This window comes from Nycticebus coucang, chromosome 9, assembly GCF_027406575.1.
Source record: "Nycticebus coucang isolate mNycCou1 chromosome 9, mNycCou1.pri, whole genome shotgun sequence".
Classification (NCBI taxonomy): Eukaryota; Metazoa; Chordata; class Mammalia; order Primates; family Lorisidae; genus Nycticebus; species Nycticebus coucang.
This window is the reverse complement of record NC_069788.1, coordinates 125775107-125792229: the sequence shown is the minus strand read 5'-3', so window position 1 is coordinate 125792229 and position 17123 is coordinate 125775107. Positions and strand designations below refer to the sequence as shown.

Genomic DNA, 17123 nt, shown 5'->3' with positions numbered 1-17123 from the left:
CCTTGGGCTTCATTCCATCCATCCAAGGTCCTTCTCAGCTCAAGACTTGGTCACAACCTTGGTTTCCTCTGCTGAAAATGCCTTTTTATTCTCTACACATGGCCATGCTGTGAATTTTCCAAATCTGTCTACTTTGCTTTCCTTTTAATTAAAAATTCTTCCTTTAAATCATTTCTTTCCTCTCTTATTTTACTGTAAGTGGAACCACTCTTACAAATTGGTGAAGGGGTGCAAAAAAAGCTAGAGTGAGGTCTCCCAAATTCTATAAACTTAGCTAAAATGATAATAATCAGCCACTGTCCCATGATTTGCTTGATAATAATCACTGTTCCTCTGTTTGCTTCTTTTTTTTCTGTTCTTTTCTTTTTTTTTAAGAGACAGAGTCTCACTTTGTTACCCTCAATAGAGTGCTGTGGCATCACAGCTCACAGCAACCTCCAACTCCTGGACTTAGGTGATTCTCTTGCCTCAGCCTCCAAGTAGCTGGGACCACAGGTACCTGACACAACACCCGGCTATTTTTTTTGTTGCAGTTTGGCCGGGGCCGGGTTTGAACCTGCCATCCTCGGTCTATGGGGCTGGTGCCCTACTGACTGAGCCACAGGCGCGGCCCTTCTGTTTGCTTCTTTACCCAAGAGTCATGCATAGTTGTCACTTATAAGGATTTTTAACTTTCTCCATTTAGAACATCACCTGTTTGGAACTTCCAGGTCCTGTGTTCCAGTGATGCAGTGATGGCCCACCCAGGCCCTTGAACCCCCCACCCAAGGTGCTGCTGGGTCTAGTACTTGACCCACCCAGATGGTGGCCCACACAAAAGGACAAATGGTTCTGTCCTGAAACCAGCCAATTAGCAGACCCCGATTGCCTAACCCTCTGCGTACCAAACTATCTTTAAAAACCCTGCTTGGCCAATTCTCAGGGAGGCAGATTTGAGAGATTTCTCATCTCCCCACTTAGTACTGTGCAGAATAAACTCACTCTCTGCTGTGAACCCTGCTGTCTCTGGACATTGGACAGTGGCCAGATGGACTTGGCTGGGCAGCAGCATGAGCGGTTAAAAGTAGCCAGGCACCTAACTCACCATTGAAACTCTGCCTTCCACAAAACTGCCGGGAACAGTTCAGCAAGGTGTCTGCTACTTCCCAACAAGGATGGCCTTGCTCTGGCTTCCCAGGCCACGTTCCTCAGAGCTTTTCTATCAGTGTTCTGCTCACAGCTGCGCAGGCCTCGCTGAGCAGGCCCAGACTTGCCCTCACCTCTCCTTCCAGGCTCTCATCAATATCACCCGCCTTGCTTCATTCATGGCAACACTAGGTAGGTTTTTTTGGGGTTTTTTTCTTTAAGCCAGCTTGTCCCTCCAAGTTCTTCTAGCCTCTACCCGTTACCCAATCCCAAAGCCATGCCCACATTTTTACATATTTGTTACAATAACTTGCAGAATTAACTTTCTGTTTTAGCCTACTTTCTGGCATTATAAAAGAATGCCACAGACTGGGTAATTCATAAAGAATATAAATGTATTTCTTATAGTTAGAGATATGGGGAAGTCCAAGGTCCCACCAGCACCTGGTGGGGGTCTTTCTCCTGAGTCGTAACAGGCCAGAAAGCGTCACATCGAGAAGGCCCAAGCCAGGTGGCTCATGTCTCTCTCTTCGTATAAAGCCACCATCTCAACCTTGATGACTTTATCTAAAACTAACTATTTCCCAAAGAAATAGTTTGGGAACTATATCAGCATATTGATTTGGAGGTTGGTTTCCCAATACACGAAATTTGGGAAACACATTCAACTCTCAGCAATTATAAAGACAAAGAAATAGAATGTGAGATTCTTCAAGTTTGCCATCCCAAGTGCTCACTTGAAATTTTTACTTATGATTAACTTTTTTCCACTGCAGAAATATTTTAAAAAGCTGTTAGAATCAATCGTGAATGGACAAAGACATGGAATTTATTGTAAAATGGAATTTTTATGAATTTCTGCTAAACCTATGTGTAATATTTTTCCTGTTGGTGTATTTTGCTTCATGTAAAAGAAATATTTCATAATTAAAATTAATTTAAAATGCTCTTTAAAGGGAAAAAATAGATTGGCACGTCTAACTACATTTTTATCAAATACAGATGGGTGACAAATTTGAAGAAGTTGCAACTCAAGCTCAAAAGCAAAAACCAATATTATTATTCATTACTGTAACAGACAAATATGTAGGTATAATATTTTTCTCCTTTCCCAAAAAACACAGAAAATTAACCCATGTTTTCCATTTTGTACTATAATCCCTATTTATAATTATTTTTCCTTTACTTGAGCAATCCAAACAAATTCAAAGATCAGTAAAAAAATATTCAGTACTTACATTTCTTTTAAAGACATTACTGTTAGTTTATTTCTTAAATTTTATGGAGGATAATTTGGTTGTAGAAGACAAAAAGAAGTGTTAAATACTAGGCATATACCCAGAAGACCAAAAATCACATCATAACAAAGATATTTGTACCAGAATGTTTATTGGAGCCCAATTCATAATTGCTAAGTCATGGAAAAAGCCCAAGTGCCCATCGATCCACGAATGGATTAATAAATTGTGGTATATGTACACCATGGAATATTATGCAGCCTTAGAGAAAGATGGAGACTTTACCTCTTTCATGTTTACATGGATGGAGCTGGAACATATTCTTCTTAGTAAAGTATCTCAAGAATGGAAGAAAAAGTATCCAATGTACTCAGCCCTACTATGAAACTAATTTATGGCTTTCACATGAAAGCTATAACCCAGTTATAACCCAAGAATAGGGGGAAGGGAGAAAGGGAGGGGAGGGAGGGGGGACGTGGGTAGAGGGAGGGTGATTAGTGGGATTACACCTACAGTGCATCTTACAAGGGTATATGTGAAACTTAGTAAATGTGGAATGAAAATGTCTTAACACAATAACTAAGAAAATGCCAGGAAGGCTATGTTAACCAGTGTGATGAAAATGTGTCAAACGGTCCATAAAACCAGTGTATGGTGCCCCATGATCACATTAATGTACACAGCTATGATTTAATAAAAAGAAATAAAAAAAAGAAGTGTTAAAGATGACCTGCTCAAATGCACTCAGTGCTCTGCTGAAGCAAAAGATGAATTGCACCATCTCCAGGATTACACGATAGGATCTTCTGCTTAATCAAATGTTACTAAGACTTGTCTAATGGGTCGTCAATTCCCATAAAGTTATAATAAAAAGATATTATCAGCTGGGCGTGGTGGTTCACGCCTGTAATCCTAACATTCTGGGAAGCCAAGGCGAGTGGATTCCCCAAGCTCACAAGTTCGAGACCTGAGCGAGAGCGAGACCCTGTCTCTAAAAAATAGCCGGGCAGTTGTGGTGGGCACCTCTGTCCCAGCTACTCAGGAGGTTGAGGCAAGAGAATCGCTTGAGCCCCAAAGTTTGAGGTTGCTGTGAGCTATGATGTTCTGGCACTCTACCAAGGGCAACGAAGTGAGACTCTGTCTCAAATAAATAAACAAATAAATTAAATAAAAGCTATTATCAAACATAACTGGATTTTTGACAAGTAGAGTCTTTCTCTGGTAATTAAGAGGATCTCTCAGTGAGTCAGAATTGTGGTGAATGACACTGTCACTTGTCAGTGTGATGGGCACACGTACAGAAATACCCATCGGGGGAAGTGCTGCATCACAAAATACCAGGTAGCAGAACATTTAAGAAGTTACAGCGAGGGCTTACAGTGAATACTATTTAATCTACACTTTCTTCTCAGAGAGTGAAAACGTCATCTAGAGTTTATTGTGTTGAGTCTCAAAACTTTCATAGCCCTGAAATATAATCTCAAAAATACATTTATAAAAAAAAATTCTCCTGTCTCTCATTCTTCCTACTGAGATTTGTGTTTTCCATTTGTGGTATTTTGATTAGTTCTTCATTACTCAACTTAGTTGATCACGCCACGGCCAAGAGCTCTGAAGTGCTTCCGGGCATGAGTGTATGCAGCAAAGTAACTGCAAGAGGCAGTTTAGTGTGTTTGATGGACCCACAACTGTGCTCTGGCCTTCAGATGTCTTTGAATTTACTTTTCAGCTGTTGCTAAAAACCAATTACTGCTAGTCAAGGCTGGGTTATGGACCTGAGTCCAGTTTTCAGGAGAAGGGCTTCTATTTTCCACTCCAATAGCCTCAGGCACAAAGAGGCACTTACAGGTTGATTTGGGCATCAGTGGAGAGGCACACAGCTAAACATTCATGCTGAAGCTCCACTGGCCACATAAACCTCACATCCTGTCAATGCATTGACCCAAATTTGTATATGCAAAGGTTTGCCTTAGCAACCTTGGCCCCCAGGGGCTCTTTCAGAAAGGAAGCTTACTCTTTGGGGGAGAAGATGCTTTCAAAAAACCCAGTCTTCATCACAGTTTTCAGTTAAAGGGATGCTTATTGCATTCCATCAAGTGAAAATATGAATGAATTGCAGTTCACAAATTTCCATCAGTTACACAGCAGGATTTTCACTGCAACTTCTGCTGCAGTGAAAAGACAACTGCTTAAATTAAAGCTAAAATAATCACTGGCCATGAGTAACTGAGTAACAAGGAGGGCAAGCCTGGAACTCAGCACTGCAGTTGTAGGAAGAAGCTCCTGGCAGGTGCCCTGAAGACAGGTCACTGTGAATAAACTGACAGTGAGGTTCATGTGTGTATTTGTAAAGAATAAAATGACTATTAAAAATCTAAGTATGGAGCTGGGTGTGGTGACTCATGCCCATAATCCTAGAAGTCTGGGAGGCTGAGGTGAGTGGTTGGCCTGAGCTCAAGAGTTTAAAACCAGGCTGAGCTAGAGCAAGACCTCATCTCTAAAAAAACAAAAAACAGCCAGGTGTGTTGGTTGGTGCCTGTAGTCCCAGCTACTTGGGAGGCTGAGGCTTAAGGCTACCTTCAACTCTTGCTTAAGCCCAAGAGTTTGAGGTTGCTGTGAGCAGTGACACCAATGGTACTCTAATGAGGGTGATAAAGTAAGACTCTGTCTCAAAAAGAAAAACAAAAAACAAATTTCATGTGAGTTGTATAGAAAATAAGTGCTAGATGTGTTCATAAAGAGAGAAATCTCTGTATGTTGAGGGGGGCAGGTGGGCAGATCAGTAAGTTCTAAGGTGAGTCTTGGATTAATTTGAACATCAAATTGACCCTTCTATATGTTTACAAACTATAAAAGCTTTATTAAAAGTAAAACTTTTTCAAACCTAAGTATAAAAATATGAAAAAACAGAAAACTTTTGAATAACAATATCAGTATCTCCTTATAACATCAAAGAAAAAAACCTTTTTATTTCATGATAATCTACATTAAATCATAGACAGTTTCTGATCCCTTAAGATTGACAAGTCATTTGAGCTTGCTTTGGCTCTCCTATCATAGGGCTAAAGAATGGTTACTCTGCCATTTTACCTTGACATACGTGACAATCTTCCCTTTTCACCTTCCACAGGTATAGAATACCTCTGCACCCATTACCCTGCAGAGAAGCTTGCCAAAATCTTTACTCCTCATTCACTCCTGACCATTACCCACCTTGTCATACTTGTGAGGTCTCTGCCATCTTTCTTTTTTTTTTCTTGAGACAGAGGCTTACTCTGTTACCAGAGGTAGAGTGCCATGGTGACATAGCTCACAGCAACCTCAGACTCCTGGGCTCAAACGATCCTCTGGCCCCAGCCTCCTCAGTAGCTGGGACTATAGGCGTCCACTACAACACCCAGCTAATTTTTCTATTTTTAGTAAAAATGAGGTCTCACTTTTGCTCAGGTTGTTTTGAACTCCTGAGCTCAAGCAGTCCACCCTCCTTGGCCTCCAAGACCGCCCAGATTACATCTTATGGTAACTATTAAATACAGTTGTTTTATTAGAACTTCTTCTCATGTATGTCTAATGCTGTGCATTGGGACTCCTGTCTGTATTTAATCAGCAGCATGGTAGATGCCAAGAGCTAAGGGTCAAGGAGAGATGGAAATTGGACAAAGATTTGAAAAGTCATTTCATTCCTCAGTTTTCCCACCTGTAAAATAGGGATAATGATGACATTATCTCAGGTCATTGAAGGGTTTTGTTATTTAGCTACCAGATTTCTGCTATTTTGCCCAGGCTGGTCTTGAACCCTGGGCCTCAAGTAACACTCCCACCTCAGTGTCCAGAAGAGCTGAGATTGCAAGGGTAAGTCACCATACCCTGATCTTAAATGTTAAATTAAAGGAGGAAATAAGTGTTAAAATAGTTCATACATTTTAGAAGCACATAGCAAATGCTAGCTGTTGTTATTATTTCACTATATTTTATTGACTGAAAGTTAGCACAGTAGCTAAGGCTGTGTTTTCCAAAGTCAGACTGCTGGGATTTAAGCCTTTCCTTTCTTCCCCAGTTACTAGATATGTGACCTTGGATTAGAAGTCTTTCAACTTCTCTAAAACTAAGTTTCCTCCTCTGTAAAAAGGGAGTAGTGAATAGTGAGGCCTAAATGAGCTAAGCCATAGGAAGCGCTTAGAGCAGTGTCTTTAAAACTGTAACACACAAGGCTGGGCGTGGTGGATCATGTCTGTAATCCCAGAACTCTGAGAGACAGGTGGACTGCCTGAGGTAAGGAGTTCAAAACCAGCCTGAGCAAAAGTGAGACCCTGTCTCTAAAAAATAGCCAGTCGTTGTGGCAGGCACCTATAGTCCCAGCTACTCAGGAGGCTGAGGCAAGAGGATTTTTTGAGACTAAGAGTTTAAGGATGCTGTGAGCTATGATGCTACAGTACTCTACCTAGGGTGACAGAGTGAGATTTTGTCTCAAAAAAATAAATAAATAAAATGTAAAGCACGGTCATGCATCGCATAGCAACATTTTAGTAGATACTAGTGGTCCCATAAGATTAAAATGGAGCTGAAAGTTTTCTATTGCCTAGTGACATCTTGGCTGTCATGACATCATAACAGATTACATCATTCACATGTGTTTGGTGACGCTGGTGTAAACCCACTGTGCTGCCGGTCACATGAAAGTCTATTAACCATAATGGCAAATGACCGTGTCACTGGTTGATGTTTATTACACTACACTTTTTATTGTTATTTTAGAGTACACTCCTTCTACTTAAGCAACAAAAATTAACTGTAAGACAGCCTCGGGCAAGTCCTCCAGGAGGAGTCTAGAAGAAGGCAGTGTTGTCAGAGGGGATGACAGCTCCGAGTCTGTTTTTGCTCCTGAAGACCTTGCAGTGGGACAAGACGTGGAGGTGGCAGACAGTGATACTGATGATCCTGACCCCAAGCAGGCCCAGGCTAGTGTGTGTGTGTGTGAGTGAGTGTGTGTTCATGCCTTAGTTTTTAACAAAAATTTTTAAAAGTAAAAAAAAAAAAAAAATTCTTTTTAAAGAAAAAGAGCTTAAACAAAAAGGATAGAAATTAAATCTTTTTGGTCAGCTGCATAATGTGTTTGTATTTTAAGTGAAGTGATATTAGAAGAGATAAAAAGATTTTAAAATTTTTAAAGTTTATAAAGTAAAAAAATTATAGTATGATAACATTCATTTATTATTAAAGAAAGGAAATTTTTTTCTTTTTATTTGCTAGTTCTTTATTTATCAAAAGAAACTCTTCCTGAGAACTCATATTCGTAGCTCAAGGGCAGGGGTCAGTGACAAACTTTTATGTAATTCAACCCAAAGAAATTCTTCCTATTCCAAAATCACTTGCACTCTGAAAGATACAGCCTTCCTTATCGCCTCAAAATCCTTCATGGAATCATAATTCTGTAGAAATCAGCACATGCCTTCTTTCATTGTTCAGCCACAGCAAATTTACAGAAAGCCCCAGGATACCATGAATGCCCCACCAATACGAAGCCATAGGCACATTGCCAGGCAGCCACGCTGCTGGGGTTGGAGTGCTGCAAGCCCTGGGAGTTTCTGTCCTTGATGGGTGTGCCCACTTCAGCACTGCCATCCTGGATGATGGAGAAATGAACTGCAGAAAGGAAAAGTTTTTAATAAATTTAGTGTAGTCAGAGTGTCCAGCAGGGCACAGTACCATCCCAGGCCTTCACTGTCATTCTGCACTCACTCGTTGCCTCACCCAGGCAACTCCCAGTCCTGCAGGCACCATTCATAGCAAGTGCCTTACACAGCTGTGCCATTTTCAACTTTTAGATTGTATTTTTACTGTACCTTATCTATATATGAATAATTCAACTATAGCACTCAACACGGTCACATGTTTGCAGCCGTGCCATCCAGGAGCAACAGGCCATGCCATCTTGCCCAGATGTGCTACAGGCTGAGCATGGTCAGCCTGTGTGCATGCCCTCCTTGACGTCTGCCCAGCAACACACCCACCTAACGATGCTTTCAAAGAACACACCACTGGGCTCGGCACCTATAGCTCAGCGGTTACAGCACCAGCTACATACACAGAGGCTGGCGGGTTTGAACCTAGCATGGGCCTGCCAAACAAAAATGACAACTGCAACAAAAAAATAGCCAGGCATTATGGTGGGTGACTGTAATCCCAGCAATTTGGGAGACTGAGGCAAGAGACTTTCTTAAGCCCAAGAATTTGAGCTGTGATGTAAGTTGTGATGCCATGGCACTCTACCAAGGGCGACACAGTAAGACTCTGTCTCAAAAACAAAACAAAAAAAAGTTAATATGAAGGAGAAAATTCTGAAAGCAGCCAGACGTAAGAAATCCATTACATACAAAGGGAAGAATATTAGAATGACTGCAGATCTCTCTGCTGAAACTTTTCAAGCCAGAAGAGGGTGACTGACTTTTAATCTCCTAAAACAAAATAACTTTCAACCCCAGACCCTGTATCCAGCTAAACTGAGTTCATTTATGATGGAGAAATTAAATATTTTAATGACGTTTATAAGTTGAAGAAATTTGCCATAACCAAACCAGCTCTTTAGGATATTCTCAGACCTATCCTCCATAATGACCAGCCCAATCCTCTACCACAAAAGTAAACTCACTCAGAAACTTTTGATCAAACTCCAACTTCCACAGTGACGAAAGGATTAAAAATGTCCACTGGACTTTTGAAAAACTCAATGCTCAAAATTTTACCAGACTTATCAATATTCTCCATTAATGTGAACAGCTTAAGCTGTCCTCTAAAGAGGCACAGGTTGGCTGACTGGATACGAAAACTCAGGCCAGATATTTGCTGCACACAAGAATCACATCTTACCCTAAAAGATAAATATACACTCAAGGTAAAAGGATGATCGTTCATATTTCAGGCAAATGGTAATCAGAAAAAAAGCAGGTGTTGCAATTCTATTTGCAGATACAATAGGCTTTAAAACAACAAAAGTAAGGAAGGATAAGAATGGTCACTTCATATTTATTAAGGGTAATACTCAATATGATGAAATTTCAATTATTAGTATTTAGGCACCCAACCAGAATGCACCTCAATTTATAAGAGAAACTCTGACATGAGCAACTTGATTTCCTCCAGCTCAATAATAGTCGGAGATTTCAACATTCCTTTGGCAGTGTTGGATAGATCCTAAGAAGCTGAGCAAAGAAAATTTAGATTTAAACCTAATCATCCAACATTTGGATTTTGCAGACATCTACAGAACATTTCATCCCAACAAAACTGAATACACATATTTCTCATCAGCCCACGGAACATACTCCAAAATCGATCACAACTTAGGTCACAAGTCTAACCTCAGCAAATTTAAAGGAATAAAAATTATACCTTGCATCTTCTCAGACCACCATGGAATAAAACTTGAACTCAGTAAAAACAAGAATCTGCATACTCATACAAAAACATGGAAGCTAAATAACCTTATGCTGAATAATAGCTGGATCAGAGATGAGATTAAGAAGGAAATTGCCAAATTTTTGGAACAAAATGACAATGAAGACACGAATTATCAGAACCTCTGAGATACTGCAAAGGCAATCCTAAGAGGGAAATTTATAGCACTGCAAGCCTTCCTCAAGAGAACAGAAAGAGAGGAAGTTAACAACTTAATGGGACATCTCAAGCAACTGGAAAAGGAAGAACTTTACAACCCCAAACCCAGTAGAAGAAAAGAAATAACCAAAATTAGAGCAGAATTAAATGAAATTGAAAACAAAAGAATTATACAACAGACAATAAATCAAAAAGTTGGGTTTTTGAAAAGGTCAATAAAATAGATAAACCTTTGGCTAACCTAACCAGGAAAAACAGAGTAAAATCTCTAATTTCATCAATCAGAAATGACAAAGATGAAATAACAACAGACTCCTCAGAAATTCAAAAAATCCTTAATGAATATTACAAGAAACTTTATTCTCAGAAATATGAAAATCTGAAGGAAATTGACCAATACTTGGAAGCACATCACCTTCCAAGACTTAGCCAGAATCAAGTGGAAATGTTGAACAGGCCAATATCAAGTTCTGAAATAGCATCAACTATACAAAATCTCCCTAAAAAAAAAAGTGCAGGACCAGATGGCTTCACATCAGAATTCTACCAAACCTTTAAAGAGGAACTAGTACCTATATTACTCAACCTGTTCCAAAATGTACAAAAAGAAAGACTACCCAACACATTCTATGAAGCAAACATCACCCTGATCCCCAAACCAGGAAAAGACCCAACAAGAAAAGAAAATTATAAACCAATATCACTAATGAATATAGATGCAAAAATATTCAACAAGATCCTAACAAACAGAATCCAGCAACACATCAAACAAATTATACATCATGACCAAGTTGGTTTTATCCCAGGGTCTCAAGGCTGGTTCAATATACGTAAATCTATAAATGTAATTCAGCACATAAACAAATTAAAAAACAAAGACCATATGATTCTCTCAATTGATGCAGAAAAAGCTTTTGATAATATCCAGCATCCCTTCATGATCAGAACACTTAAGAAAATTGGTATAGAAGGGACATTTCTTAAACTGATAGAGGCCATCTACAGCAAACTCACAGCCAATATCGTATTGAATGGAGTTAAATTGAAATCATTTCCACTCAGATCAGGAACCGGACAAGGCTGCCCATTGTCCCCACTGCTCCTTAACATTGTAATGGAAGTTTTAGCCACCGCAATTAGGGAAGAAAAGGGAATCCATATAGGATTAGGGAAGATCAAGGGTATCCATACAGGGTCAGAAGAGATCAAACTTTTGCTCTTCACAGATGATATGATTGAATATCTGGAAAACACCAGGGATTCTACTACAAAACTCTTAGAAGTGATCAAGGAATACAGCAGCGTCTCAGGTTACAAAATCAGCATTCATAAATTGTTAGCCTTTATATATACCAACAATAGTCAAGCTGAAAAAACAGTTAAGGCCTCTATTCCATTCATGGTAGTGCCAAAGAAGATGAAATATTTGGGAGTTTATCTAACAAAAGATGTGAAAGATCTCTATAAGAGAACTATGAAACTCTAAGAAAAGAAATATCTGAAAATGTTAACAAATGGAAAAACATACCATGCTCATGGCTGGGAAGAATCAACATTGTTAAAATGTCCATACTACCCAAAGCAATACGCAATTTAATGAGATCCCTACTTAAGCTCCACTGTCATACTTTAAAGATCTTGAAAAAATAATACTTCATTTTATATGGAATCAGAAAAAACCTCGAATAGCCAAGACATTACTCAGAAATAAAAACAAAACAGGAGGAATTATGCTAATGAACCTCAGACTTTACTATAAATCGATAGTGATCAAAACAGCATGGAACTGGCACAAAAACAGAGAGGTGGATGTATAGAACAGAATAGAGAACCAAGAGATTAACCCAGCTACTTACTGTTGTTTGATCTTTGACAAGCCAATTAAAAACATTCAGTGGGGAAAAGATTCCCTATTTAACAAATGGTGCTGGGTGAACTGGCTGGTAATCTGTAAAAAACTGAAACAGGACCCACACCTTTCACCATTAACTAAGATAGACTCTCACTGGATTAAAGATTTAAACTTAAGAGATGAGACTATAAAAATACTAGAAGAGAGTGTAGGGAAAACCCTTGAAGAAATCGGTCTGGTGAGTATTTTATGAGGAGAACCCCCCGGGGAATTGAAGCAGCTTCAAAAATACACTACTGGGACCTGATCAAACTAAAAAGGTTCTGCACAGCCACGAACACAGTAAGTAAAGCAAGCAGACAGCCCTCAGAATGGGAGAAGATATTTGCAGGTTATGTCTCTGACAAAGGTTTAATAACCAGAATCCACAGAGAACTCAAACGTATAAGCAAGAGAAGAACAAGTGATCCCATCTCAGGCTGGGCAAGGGACTTGAAGAGAAACTTCTCTGAAGAAGACAGGCACACGGCCTACAGACATATGAAAAAATGCTCATCATCCTTAATCATCAGAGAAATGCAAATCAAAACTACTTTGAGATATCATCTAACTCCAGTAAGATTAGCCCATATCACAAAATCCCAAGACCAGAGATGTTGGCGTGGATGTGGAGAAAAGAGATCACTTCTACACTGCTGGTGGGAATGCAAATTAATACATTCCTTTTGGAAAGATGTTTGGAGAACACTTAGTGATCTAAAAATAGATCTGCCATTCAATCCTGTAATTCCTCTACTAGGTATATACCCAGAAGACCAAAAATCACATTATAAGAAAGATATTTGTACCAGAATGTTTATTGCAGCCCAATTCATAATTGCTAAGTCATGGAAAAAGCCCAAGTGCCCATCGATGCATGAATGGATTAATAAATTGTGGTATATGGGCGGCCCCTGTGGCTCAAGGAGTAGGGCGCCGGTCCCATATGCCGGAGGTGGCGGGTTCAAACCCAGCCCCGGCCAAAAACCACAAAAAAAAAAAAAAAAAAAAAAAAAAAAAATAAATTGTGGTATATGTACACCATGGAATATTATGCAACCTTAAAGATGGAGACTTTACCTCTTTCGTGTTTACATGGATGGAGCTGGAACATATTCTTTTTAGTAAAGTATCTCAAGAATGGAAGAAAAAGTATCAAATGTACTCCGCCCTACTATGAAACTAATTTATGGCTTTCATATGAAAGCTATAACCCAGTTATAACCTAAGAATAGGGGGAAGAGGGAGAGGGAGGGGAGGGAGGGGGGAGGATGAGTGGACGGTGGGGGGTTGGTGGGATTACACCTGCAGTGCATCTTACAAGGGTACATGTGAAACTTAGTAAATGTAGAATATAAATGTCTTAACACAATAACTAAGAAAATGCCAGGAAGGCTATGTTAACCAGTGTGATGAAAATGTTTCAAACGGTCTATACAACCCAGTGTATGGTGCCTCATGATCACATTAATGTACACAACTATGATTTAATAAAATAAATAAATAATAAATAAATAAAAGAGAAATGAAGCCTCACAAATGGAATTCCTGCCCTTATAAAAGAGGCTCGAAGGAGACTGTTTGTCCCTCTGTCATGTGAGGACACAGCAGCAAGGTGCCATCTAGGAAGCAAAGAATGAGCCTTCAGCAGACACTGAATCTGCTGGCACCTTGATCTTGGACTTCCCAGCCTCCAGAACTGTAAGCAATAAATCTGTGTTGTTTATAAATTAAAAAAAAAAAAAACATACCACTTGTGCTGAGTGATACACGACTGTGCAATAAATGTTCATTTATTCATTAATTTATTCAACAAATACCAACAGTCCCTACTCTGTGGCAGCCTTACTTTAGGACTGGGAATACGGTATAGAATCTGATCTAGTAAAAGTCCTCACTCTCATGTAGTACAACATATCTTAGCTGTAGCAAAGAAGGTTTTATTGTTATTGTAAATAATAAAATCAGTGAGAAACATATCTGGAGGTGACAATGTTCCATCATAAAAATAAAACAGGGCAGACTAGCTCAGCATCTCCATTGGCAGCAATCAGATGCATGTCATTAACACAGCTACTCTCTTCTAAATCTACACCTTTAAGGTGCTTCTTTCTCATGTGTGGGCTCCACCTTGGCTCAGATGTGAAGCCTGTTAAGACACCTCCTCTCCTACTGACACAGAAGAACCATAATACTCTCACATAGTATTGGGAATCCAAGCATCCCATCATGAAGCCATGTGTGTAGTCACCGAAATGGACAGAGAACTCAGTTTAACCACACTTACATCTATCTATCTATCTAGGCCAGCGGTTCTCAACCTGTGGGTCGTTCAACCCCCAAAGGGGGATCACCTAAGACCATCGGAAAACACGCATTTCCAATGGTCTTAAGAACCAAGACACAGCTCCTCTACCCGTCTCCAGGCGATCCGCCCACATGCAGAGTACCCAAGTGATGTTATCATTGCGCCAACCCCCATCACACACACCCTGTACAAATACAGGTGTATGTGACGGAGTTGGCGCCATAATGTACTCATGCGGCCCAGTCACACATGTGTAGAGAGCAGCAGCCGTGTAGAAAGCAGCTACTCTGTTAAAAGCAGCTACTGTGTTGAAGGCAGCAGTATTGGAGGTAAAATGACACTTCATAAATTATAATCACTGGGTAAATGTAAAATCGTGTACTGTAAAATCATCAACTACTGAAAAAAAGATCTGTACCATGGGAACTTAATCTGGATACTGATTGGTCTTTTTATATTCAGTTGTGGTTGATGTGAATACTGCCCCCTTGTGATAGTAACAGCTACGTAAAAAAATAAAACAGGGAGAATGGTAAATCATAGGAAACTTTGATGAACTGCACTGACTGAACTATGCCATGTGTCACCTTTTGTATTATTAAAGCTATTGTTATATATTATTTTCATTAGCGAACCATCCCGTGACAATGGATCGTGTAGAGAAGGACGTTAAGAAAAGAAAATATAGTGAGGATTTTTTACGGTTTGATTTTACCTCAATAATTACAGTAGGAATTGAGAAACTTCAATGTGTTATTTGTCGTGAAGTTCTATCAGCCAAATCTATGAAGCCGAACAAACCAAAACGCCATTTTGATGGCAAGCATCTGAGCTTTGCCGGCAAGGATACCAACTATTTTAGAAGCAAAGCTGATGGACTCAAGAAAGCCAGCCTTGACACTGGTGGCAAGTACCACAAACAAAACGTAGCAGCCATTGAAGTTTCCTATTTGGTGGCACTCAGAATCTCCAGAGCTATGAGACCTCACACCGCTGCTGAGGATTTACTGTTGCCAGCGGCCAAAGACATTGTTCGAGTTACGATCGGAGACGAATTTGTTATGAAATTGAGTGCAACTTCCTTATCTAATGACACTGTCGGCAGAAGAACAGACGACATGTCTGCTGATGTTCTTGATCAGGTGATCCAGGAAACTGAATCTGCTCCACTTCCAATATTTAGTATCCAGCTTGATGAACTACAGACCTTGCAAACTGTTCACAGTTACTGGTTTACATGAGATACATTAATGATGGCGACTTCAAAGATGAGTTTCTTTTTTGCAAACCTCTTAACATGACAACTACTGCATGTGATGTATTTGACACAGTTGGTTCATTTCTGAAAGAGCATAGGATCTCTTGGGAAAAGGTTTGTGGTGTTTGCACAGATGGTGCTCCAGCTATGCGACGATGTCGATGTGGATTTCAACGTTTAGTACCGAATGAGTCACCGAAAGTCATCGGAACTCACTGTATGATTCATTGGCAAATATTAGCAATGAAGACACTGCCACAAGAGTTACAAGAAGTAATGAAAAGCGTCCTAAGTTCTGTCAATTTTGTAAAGGCGAGCGCTTTAAACAGTCGACTATTTTCACAACTGTGCAATGAGTTGGATGTGCCGAACAATGCTCTATTTCACACGGAAGTGAGATGGTTATCGAGAAGAAGAGTTTTAAAACATGTTTTTGAACTTCATGATGAACTCAAAACATTTTTTAATCAGAAAGCAAGACCGCAGTTTGAAGCACTTTTCAGTGATAAAAGTGAACTGCAGAAAATAACTTACTTGATTGACATCTTTGCCATCTTGAATGAGTTAAATTTATCACTGCAAGGACCAAATGCAACATGTCTCAATTTGTCTGAAAAGATCTGATCATTCCAAATGAAACTTCAGCTTTGGCCAAAAAAAAAATTGGATGAAAATAAAATTTACATGTTGTCTACCTTATCTGCTTTCTTTGAGGAACATGACATTGAACCAGACAAAAGGATTACAATGACAATTTCTGTGAAAAAACACTTGCACATGCTTGCAGATGAAATTTCATCGTACTTTCCAAATCTACCTGACACCCCATTTGCACTTGCCAGAAGCCCATTCACAAAGTTGAAGATATTCCTTCTCTACGATGCCAGTCACAAAATTCTGGATCAAGTGTCTGCAGTCATATCCTGTTTTGTCTGAGACTGTGTTGCACCTTCTTCTTCCATTTTTGTGAAACAGGATTTTCCAGCTTGTTGGTTATCAAGTCTAAATACAGAAGTAGACTTGCGTGGAGGATGATCTTCATTATGCTCTTGCAAAGACTGCCCCAAGAATTTCTGATCTGGCGAGAAAGAAGCAGTCTCGACCTTCATACAGATGTTGGCTTTTTATGCACACTGTTGCAAAATGTAGCAATGTAGTTTACTGTTGTTATATTAAGACTGTTACCCATGCTATCCCATGCTTCAAGACAAAATTTCATTTATTTGTAATTAGAAATAAATATTTCACAAGATACAATTACATATTGTTTTGTGATTAATCACTATGCTTTAATTATGTTCGATTTGTAACAATGAAAATACATCCTGCATATCAGATATTTACATTATGATTCATAACAGTAGCAAAATTACAGTTATGAAGTAGCAATGAAAATAATTTTATGGTTCGGGTCACCACAACATGAGGAACTGTATTAAAGAGTCATGGCATAGGAAGGTTGAGAACCACTGATCTAGGCTGTTGAAAGTCAACCTCTTACAGGCAGCGCCTATGGCTCAGTGAGTAGGGCGCTGGTCCCATATGCCGAGGGTGGTGGGTTCAAACCCAGCCCTGGCCAAACTGCAACAATAAAAAAAAAAAAAAGAAAGAAAGTCAACCTCTTACATATGATACTACAACATCTTTCAAATTAACACGTTTATGAAGCAATTACTTAAAGTGATATAA

At 39.4% G+C, this 17123-nt stretch overlaps 1 pseudogene; it reads left to right on the top strand.

Moving 5' to 3' along the window:
* The first annotated feature begins 1154 nt into the window (after nucleotides 1-1154).
* LOC128594802 (protein ZBED8-like) overlaps nucleotides 1155-17123 on the top strand; it is a 67646-nt pseudogene continuing 51677 nt past the window's right edge.